Raw genomic sequence first — 10,163 nt, 5'->3', positions numbered from 1 at the left:
TAATGGTCACTTAAACATGTATCCAGGAAGGCAGCAGTCATGCATCATTTAAAGGTTAGCTTCAGCACCTACAAATGTATCCATTTGCTCTGCATTTGTACTCAGAGGGTGGAATTGCCATTCTAACAAAACACCTAAAAAAAACATCACTTGTCACCTCTACGTTGATGTTACAGGAAGTGCTGTCCAGAAAATACCAGATCAACATGTGACGACCCTGTCTAATTGTGGGCATGCCTGACTTTCTCTCTGTTTTGTCTTTGAGGAGTCTGGTGTGAGAGGAGCTGATTGGGCTGATTTGGAGCACCTGGGCCCAGTGTTCCAGGCTATAAAACCTCCCTGCCTTCAGTGTGGCTCGCTCTTCCCTGCCAGCCCCATTCATTTGTTTGGTTTTTGATTCTATTTTTCTTAACAACACCACACATTTTCCACATTCACACACACTGACACTACTGATGCTGACCTCCACACCTCACAAGTTGGTTTGTTTTGCATTTGCCGTATTTTTCTTTAAAATAAATAGCATATTTTTATTTGCACTGTGTTGTTGTCCATTTTTGTCATGGCCTACGGGCCAGGTTATGACAAAAACAAGAAAGTTCTGTATTACACTGTAAAAAAAATTACAGTAAAAAAAAAAAACTGTAAAATCCAAAATAGTATATCACTGTAGTAGATACATTACCCTAAATCAAGAAACAGTACATAACTTTACTTTTTACTGTAATATGTAGAAATCACAATTTTACTGTAAAAATAAAAGATTTTGGTAAAATTTGAAAATACTGTAATATCACAAGCATGCAATTACCCTAAAACCCCAGATGTAGCTGATGTTTACAGTATCAAACTATTCACCATTCAGCCAAAATATACTGTAATTTCTACATAAATAATATGTTAAAAATATAGTAAAATGTTTTTGTTGACATGCCGTGAATTGTCCAGTGAGAGGCTGTACAAATGTTTTCGGGGTTAAATCCTCATTTACCGCCCACATGTCACAGAAACAGACATTTTGCAGACATCAGTATCAGTGACTCATACAGAGAATCTGCTTCTCAGTCATCTGTTCCAGCTGAATCAGATGACTTTGTACCTGCCACATACACTTGAGCGCCAGAGACAGGCACCGATGAAGGTGATATGGACACGTCAGATTTCAGTGATATTAACGTACGTTTATTCTAATTGAAATTGCAGGGGCAGTTTCTACTACCTGCTTCGACAATACAAAACATTGTTGAGGAGATGCAAAACATACATGAGTTGGGTCAGACCTATACTTTGAGTAAACTTACTTCACTGCTAAAAAATGACATCTTTATCAGATGAGACCATCGTCAAAGTTTGTGAGTCTGTCAGGGGATTTGATCTGTTCTCCGCCTGTCATGCAGGGCCAATGAGGACAGCATACACAAGAGCTCAGTCTTTCAAAAAAACATTCAACTATGTAGAGCCTAAGAAAATGTTTTTAGTAAGAGATGAGAACAGGACAGATAGGTTTGCCTATTATGTGCCTGTGAGAGAGACTTTAAAATGTTTGTTAGAATCTGATCTATGGCAGAATTGTGTGTCAGGAGAGCACTTGGCTGAGTCTCCCTCAGAGGTTCTACATGACATTAGTGATGGTCAGATATTCAAATTTAATGATTTGGTGTCAGTGTACATAGCAGAATTCCTTCCTCAGTACCATCTATACGCAGTTAGGAAAGACAATGAAAAGATGCAGTGTCTGAACATCAGTGACTTGAATGATTTATATCCATTGCCATCTTACATGAAAGATGGATACCAAATGGTTCCATTGAAACACAGTGTGTTGTCACACATTCTTCATATGTTAGAGGAGACCAGGGCTCCAGAGTGCGACCTATTAGGTCGCATATGCGACCTAATTTATTAAGGTGCGAGTTAAAATTTAATGAGGTCGCTCCGGTGCTACTTGCAAGAGGACTAGTGGAAAAAAATATATACATATATTTTTTTTTTCACTCGGCTGTGTTAGTGCATTAATGGAGTGGTTGATAATACAATTTTACTTTATGGCTCATTCCTGCGAGTCCTATTTCTCCTCTCTCTCTGTCTGACTGCACCTGGTACGGTCTGCGCACGTTACGTGCACAGCAGTGCACGCGCGCGTACACGCAGCGCGCTCAAAAAGGTAAACAAAGCGCAGTATGAAGCGGTCTATAGTCGATTATTTTAAGAAAGATGTGCCAGAGGCTGGTGGAGGAGGAGGAGAATGCTTAGCAGAGGGAACGACAAGAATCGGATTCTTCTTCTTCTGATGAAGAGAGTGACAGGTTGGCGAAAGACCCGGGGGAGAGTGGGGAGAAGAAAAAAAAGTACAGCTTTCAACAACAATGGCACGGTTCCCGTGGTTAAGATACGAGGGACAGGCCCAGGCCCGGTTCTACGAGGGTGCATCAGCATTGCACCCTCAGTTTATGTGTTTGCTCAGTTGAAAAGACGAAAAGAAAACTGATAAATGCGCGCGCGTTAAGCCTCATTTATGGTTCCGCGTTAAATCTACGGCGTCGGGTACGCGGCGACGCGCTAGGTACGCACCGTCCCCGCGTATCCTACGCCGTAAGATCTGCGTTGGTGTAACGCGGTACCATAAATCAGCCAGTGTCCGTCACTCATTTGCGTCCAGCGCGCAGTTTCCTGCAGCAGCAAGACGCTGCTCTCTGCTGCTCCGTTAACACAAAGTAACCATGGATATTCAGAAGTGGTTCAAGCACAACCACGCCAGCAAGTTTACAGGACTGTCTCAGAAAATTTGAATATTGTGATAAAGTTATTTTATTTTCTGTAATGCAATTAAAAAAACAAAAATGTCATACATTCTGGATTCATTACAAATCAACTGAAATATTGCAAGCCTTTTATTATTTTAATATTGCTGATTATGGCATACAGTTTAAGATTAAGATTCCCAGAATATTCACATTTTTTGAGATAGGATATTTGAGTTTTCTTAAGCTGTAAGCCATGATCAGCAATATTAAAATAATAAAAGGCTTGCAATATTTCAGTTGATTTTTAATGAATCCAGAATGTATGACATTTTTGCATTACAGAAAATAAAGAACTTTATCACAATATTCTAATTTTCTGAGACAGTCCTGTATATTAATGGTTATATTTATTTTTGTTGCTAGATTGTCTGATGGGTGAGGTAGCCCAGACTAAATGTAGCATTTTCTTGGTTCTGCAGCGATATTGCTGCAAAAATGCACTTTACCATAAAGTCACCTTAATTAGCCTAACATTAGTTAGTACATTAACATTACTAAGCATTTATATACATTATATTATCCAACTTTTAATTTATTAACTAACTCATCACATTAATTAGCCTAACTGTAGGCTATATGTGTTTCCTATACATAATGATTGTTAATCTGTAAACAGTTAATTAATGCTTAATAATGTAACTAATGTTAGCAGTGAAAAATATGGTGCTACCTAATTTGTTTTGGTGCTACTAAATGAAAAGCTAGGTGGCACCAGTGCTACCTGGGAAGAAGTTAGTCTGGAGCCCTGGAGGAGACACTTCAATCGTTGGGGGTAGGAACCACAGAGGACTTTTACTTCATGCAGGAAGCTGATCTGCTTTCTGTACCGAGACCAATTCAAGCGAGAAGATTGGTGGCTGCCAGGAAACAAACCAGTAAGTCCATTTCAACAAAATTTATTTTTAAGTCTAACCAAGTAGAGCTGAACCATTAATTAAAATGTTATCGAAATCAAAATGTGGCCTACTGCTATTTTCAAATTACAGGAGGCGCAATATTTATTGAAGGAGAAATGTGTCAAAATATAATTTTTAAGTAAATCTAGCGGTTCTGCAGAGATGTTCTGGCCTACAAACCATATTCTACAGACTTAAGAAAACATCTTTGTTTGGTACAGATTTTAATGTGTTTTTCAATGAAAATGAGAATAGTGATGTAAAAATGATAATTCTCTCTGATATCGCAAATCATTTTAGCAATTGCATCACTCAAAATAATCACAATTACATATTTTTTCAAAATTGTTCAGCCGTATAACCAAGGACAAAACATCATTCAATTAATTTTCTTGATTTCATTATTTTTGTTTTAGAGCACAGAGCATTAAAAGCCAGAGCCAGTCAGCATTGGCCACTCTATCGTCATCGACATGTTCCTCATTCTCTTCCTCCCCGAGACACTTGATTACTGCTGCAGATTGGGTTGATAGCTTCCAGATTCCATGGATGAAATTTCCCAAAGACTTGATGCAGTGTTTGGAGAGGGGGAAAAGACCAAGTCCACAATTGAGGAGAGAAATGTGCTTCTTCTCCCAGTAAAAAGGCCTACACAGAAGTTGCTAAATAAATTGTTGCCAAGTATCCAGTGTCATTGCAAGATGTCATCGAAGGTTATGTGGTGGGATCGGGATATCACTCCCTGGTCAAACAGTTACAAGCCCGAATTGAAAATACAAAACCGTCTTCAGCACCAAGGATAATGAAGCACAAACAAGGTTCAGATGAGTACGACACAGATGAAATCCCGGCGGAACAAAGGGCAGCTGTTCAGGACACATATGGCTGCATAAAGTGGGACGGGAAATTTATGCCTTTGAGTGAGACACCTGAAAGTCAGACAGGAGAACAGTAGAAAAAAGACAAACTGAAGATGCTCAGTGAACAGACTAACCTCAACCCAGAAGAGGTCAAAACTCTTATGAAATATACCTACTACTCCCAACGTAAAGAGATAAACCAGGAAAAAGATCTGCAGTCCCTCATGGAGGAGTGGCCTCTTTTGTTCCAGGAGATTGGCATGACAGTCCACTTCCAAGAGCTCACTGGGGTATCTCTAAAAGAGACTTTCCTCACAAGTGTCGGAAAAAAAGGGAAAACGGCTTCTGGACTTTATGAGAACCATTTGTGCAGACAAGAGCAAAAGAGTTGGCTGTGACGAAACTGAAAATTTTGAGGACAGTTGGAAGGCTGCTCAGAAGATGTAAAGGATATGTTGCTGCTTCTTTTCTCCTATTTTGATGAAAAACAGGAGAACCTCTTCCACTATGTAGAAAAAACATGTCTGGCAAAAGAAGTATGTGGCAGAGTGGAGGAGCTGCAGCCACTCAGGCTGACGGGACACAGGTGTGGCCCGTCAACCTCTCCACCTTGCCAGCCTTATAAGAGGAGAAGCTGCTGCTGAGACGGGGGGCAGACTGGTTCTGCTTATGTTGGAGAGGCTGCTGAAGCTGGTGCACGTGGGAGTGAATAAAAGGGTTCTGCACTAAACTCCGTGTCCTCTCTATCCTGTCGGTCGGGCCCCGTAGCACTCGCCCTGCTACAAAGTACAAGAGGAGAGCTTGCCTGTGACACCATGTATCATTGTGTGTGGTAAGGTGATAATCAGTTTTACTGAAGGGGCCTAACCTAATATAAGGAATTAATACATGAAATGCTCTGTCATGTTTTAAAGTGCGAGTTGAAAAACTACACTTTTTAAGATCACGTTTGGATGGTAATGGCTGGTGTGCTGTTAATAATTTTCTGCATCTTTGCAGGAACCTCCTGCTATTCCTCAAGGCAGTTCACGCTGAGTGTGGACGGCAAGGTTGTGAATGACCAGATCCCCACCTTCATCTCTGCTGTCTGTTTGATGTTCGGAAGCTATTTCTGCCTAAACATCCACTACTCCGTGGATCTGGCCTCCACACTTGAGTTCCTTCAGAGGTAAAGAATTGTTTTTTTGTGTATTTCTTCCTTTAGAACAAATCACTGTATACAGTGGTTGATTATGAATTCTTGTGTTCACAAAGGCGTTTCTTCAACATCAATCCAGACAAGGGCACAAAAGTTGAAACAAAGAAAAACAATAAGCGACTGTCAGTCAACCCAAGAATCCTCACCCTCATCCAAGATCTCTGATCATGAGTGGAGAGAGACGTGTTAAAGATGGACTTATTCAACTGAACTGTTAAGACTGAGTTCTTACATAGCACTGGCTGTATGAAACAGTATACACTTAAATGAACCTTAACCATTGACATTCAGAACAGAACTCTGTTTACAGTTTGCTTTAATGTTTTAATAAACAACTGAATTGTTAAGACTGAATTCTTAGGGCCTGTGGGAGTGCTTTTTGATGATGTGTTGCACATGGGTTTCGTTTTCCATACACTATCATACAGGGCCAATGAGGACAGCATCCCATGGAGCTGTGTAGAGCTAGTGCTATACCAAGATGCCTTAAGGCTGAATTATGCTTCTGCGTCAAAACGACGCCGTGTCTACGGCGTGTGGTTTTTGTACACGCAGAGGACACGCCGTCACATGCGCCGTCAGTGACGTGCACCTCCCGAAAATTGTAACTACGCGTCGAGGAGACGCCGTCCACACGCAGACCGAGAGGTCTGTGATTGGTTCGTTTGAAAGCGAAGCATTTCCGGTTTCCGGTTTGAAGCAGTAGTGAACTTCCAGGGCTTTTTTCTTCGTTTATGTGTGATTTTTTTTTTTTGTTTTTGTTTTTTGCACAATAGTTGTCCTTATTTCTTTGATTTACTGTGACCGGAAAAAGTCAAAAACCATTCAGAAAAAGATCGCTAACTAGTGGCCGCGGGGGGTACTGCACCGCGACCAAATGGAGAGACGGAGAACTCTGAACGATTCGTGACGGCGTCACGGGTGCGCCGTGTGCTCTGCGTGTGTGTGACGCAGAACCATACCCGCACCTTTAGAAGTCGTTAACCCTTTAGACCAGGGATGTCAGAGATACGGCCCGCCCCCGGGTGGAAAGGGAAAAATAATGAATGAATGAATTAATTAATTAATTAAAATAAAAAGTATATTTGCATCCAGTTATTGTCAGCTATGTGTATGTATGAATTATTTAGGAATGTATTATAGATTAATTACCTTGTAACGTTACTGGGAACTATAGTCCGCTGGGAAAAAAAAAAGCTATCAAAAAAAGAGAACGGTTGACACGGAATGTAGGGTATTTCAAGAAGGATGGAAGGAGCTGTATTTTTTCTGGGAGGTACATGGAAAACCTGTATGCCTTATTTGCTCAACAAGTGGCGGTACCAAAGGAATACAACGAGGGCCGAAGAACATAACCTCCTATCTGCAAAATTGTCTGGTGTTTTTCACTTTGGATGACATCACAAGGTGGGCTGCACCTATTCAGCCTATCTGTACGTTATTTCCACCCTTCATTGTGACAGCAAGGTCACCTGACAAAAACCTCCAATCAAGCCCAGATTACCCAATGGGCAGGCGCCCACATGCATCTAGGGGCCCATGGCCGAGCCTCTTTGTTTTTTTTTTTTTTTTAAGGGATTGGGCCAGCTAGAATTGGAGAAACCCGTAGACTGTATAACCAATAAAAATCACAGATTTTTTTTTTTTTACCAAAATGAAATGTTTTGATTGGTCAAACCGCTAGCAGTCGGACGTCACTGTCCTTATAAACGCAGCACTGACAGCACAGAGTTGTGGGAAAGTAGGAGTGTGATTAGAGAAAGATGAGTGAGAGAAGCGGTTGTAGTAAGAGAAAGCGGAGAAGAGAAAAGGAGGAGAGGGAGGCAACTTTTTTTAAAAAGTGTGCCTTCCATCCACAACTTTTTTTCCAAAAGAAGCAGGGATGAGGAGGAAGAGCCGTCGTCGGCCCCGTTGGTACAGCCACAGGGACAGCTATCACCGCCACCACCGTCGCCAGCTCCGCCGGTACAGCCACCCATAGATATATATAGAAAGGCTAGATGACTCAAGGCGGAGTCTCCGGCGTCGTTCACCGTCAGCCATCTTATTTCGGGGGACTCTTTAGCACACTATCGTTGTTACTGTTGGAGGGTGAGTGGTCTGTACAGACAAAAATAAAACTTGCTGAAATCTTGACGGATTTACAAACGGTTTGGTTTATTATAAACGTCATTACCGTGGGTATGATTCGGGATACCGTATTTTCGCGACCATAAGGCGCAACTTTTTTTTTTTTTTTTTTTTTAAATGTGCCGGGCGCCTTAAGAAACAGTGCGCCTTGTCTATTACCTGAATTACGGTAATGTAAGGCCGGCCACCATGTAAATGGTAAAAAGAGAAGGGGGCGGGGGAAGCCCCCGTGAGTTGCGACGTGAATGAGACTCCACTGAGCTGATTAATGCGAAACAGATGATGAAAACGTTTAAGGATTTGCTTGATGTGTAAAGTGAAATAAAATACAATCAAACTAAGTTTTGCTTCCGCTCTATTTAAATAAGCACACTTGTTCTGCAGCGCGCGTGTGTTTTGCATGTCGGGAACCGAGGAAGCACCTGCCGTGGGTTTGCGGGTCCGATCGCCGGTTCCCCGGGGCAGATCCGGCTGAAATTCCGGTGCTCTTTCCCCGGGAGCCCCCACAACAGTGCATGCGGGCTCCTCCGGTCCCGGCTGGTCAGAACCGTCCACGTCCCCCGGTTAAAGCAGCGGCTGGAGCAGCGCGGTGATGGGCGCTGCTGCAGCCGACTTCCTGGTTCCCCAAGCGGGGTCCGATGACCTGGTTCCCGGCCGCTTTGCGAGCAGAGATTTCAGGGGTCTGTCCCAGGTCGGATCAACTTCAACCTGCGAGATTTTCAGGCAAATCTGTCGGTTTGATCTCCGGTAACCAAGATGCAGAGGATGCGCTCAGGAGCCGCCAGGCTCCCGCCGCGGGTTTGCCGGGCCAGGGCGCACCATCCCCGGGGCAGATCCGGCCGAAATGCCGCTGGTCTTTCCCCGGGAGCCCCTGCTCCCATACAGGTGGGTGGCTTCGGTGTCGGCCGGTCCGAACAGGTCACATTCCCGGTTAAAGCTGCTGTGACGCGCGCTGCTGCAACCCGACTTCCAGGTTCCCGAAGCTGGATCAGATCAAATTCTCCTGGTCCCACCCGTTTTAGGAGCAGGGATTTCAGGGGTCTGTCCCAGGTCGGATCAACTTCACCCTGCGAGATTTTCAGGCAAATCTGTCGGTTTGATCTCCGGTAACCAAGATGCAGAGGATGCGCTCAGGAGCCGCCAGGCTCCCGCCGCGGGTTTGCCGGGCCAGGGCGCACCATCCCCGGGGCAGATCCGGCCGAAATGCCGCTGGTCTTTCCCCGGGAGCCCCAGCTCCCATACAGGTGGGTGGCTTCGGTCCCAGCCGGTCCGAACAGGTCACATTCCCGGTTAAAGCCGCTGTGACGCGCGCTGCTCCACCCCGCTGGGGAGAGACGGGCTCTGCGCGGTGGAGGATCCGCACAACGGGGTATGAAAAGTTTATTTACTGTTGTGCAGAAAGTGACTGACACCGAGGAAATTCGGACTGGCGCAGCTGAATTAGCGGAGCTCTTTAATGCAGAAACAGAGGTTTTGCTCCCGCTCTATTTTTTAAATAAGCGCTTGTGTGCTTGTGTGTGCGTTCTGCATGTGTGTGCGTTCTGCAGCGGGTGTGTGTGTTTTCCGGCCGGCGTGTTTTGCGGCACGCGTGTGTGCAGCTCTGCTGTGTAGACTGCGCCTTTTGGGTCGGTGCGCCATATGTATGTTTTAAATCTAAAAATGACACACAAAAATGAGGGTGCGCCTTTCCACACGGTGCGCCGAATGGTCGCGAAAATACGGTATGTTGAAATTGTATTTTTTTATTTCGAAAAACGACTTAATCATGCAGCACATACAAGAGTTGTGTATCACCACTAACTACTTGCCCAAGTTATCAAGGGTGACCACAATCGAAAAATTTCAATTATATAGCTTCTACTGCGATAAAATGACGATTTTATGACAACCTACTCTTTTCTCTAAATCTTTGTGGATGTGGTTGTATTTATTAGCTGGCTAATATCAAGAAGCTGTGATTGAGACCTAGTACTACAGTTTACCCAACTGTACATCAGTGGGAGAGGCACTGTCCTTTATTTTAAACATAATTTAAGGAGAGGATGATTTCCAATCGGTTTGATTTGTTAAAAATATTTTCCATTATGATATAGGACATTTCTCACTTTGTGTTTACAGAAGCCTGAATATGCCTGACTTTTGTGCAGCCTATGGATACTCCAATGAGTGCAGTACCAAAACGAGAGCCTGTGGGATCACCTTTCACTCGTAAGATGACGATATTATGACTATAATTAGGATAATCGTTAGTTACTTAGTGGATGTATGTAACATT

Source organism: Cololabis saira, chromosome 16 (genome assembly GCF_033807715.1).
Source record: "Cololabis saira isolate AMF1-May2022 chromosome 16, fColSai1.1, whole genome shotgun sequence".
NCBI classification, from domain to species: domain Eukaryota; kingdom Metazoa; phylum Chordata; class Actinopteri; order Beloniformes; family Belonidae; genus Cololabis; species Cololabis saira.
This window is presented reverse-complemented; position numbering follows the sequence as displayed.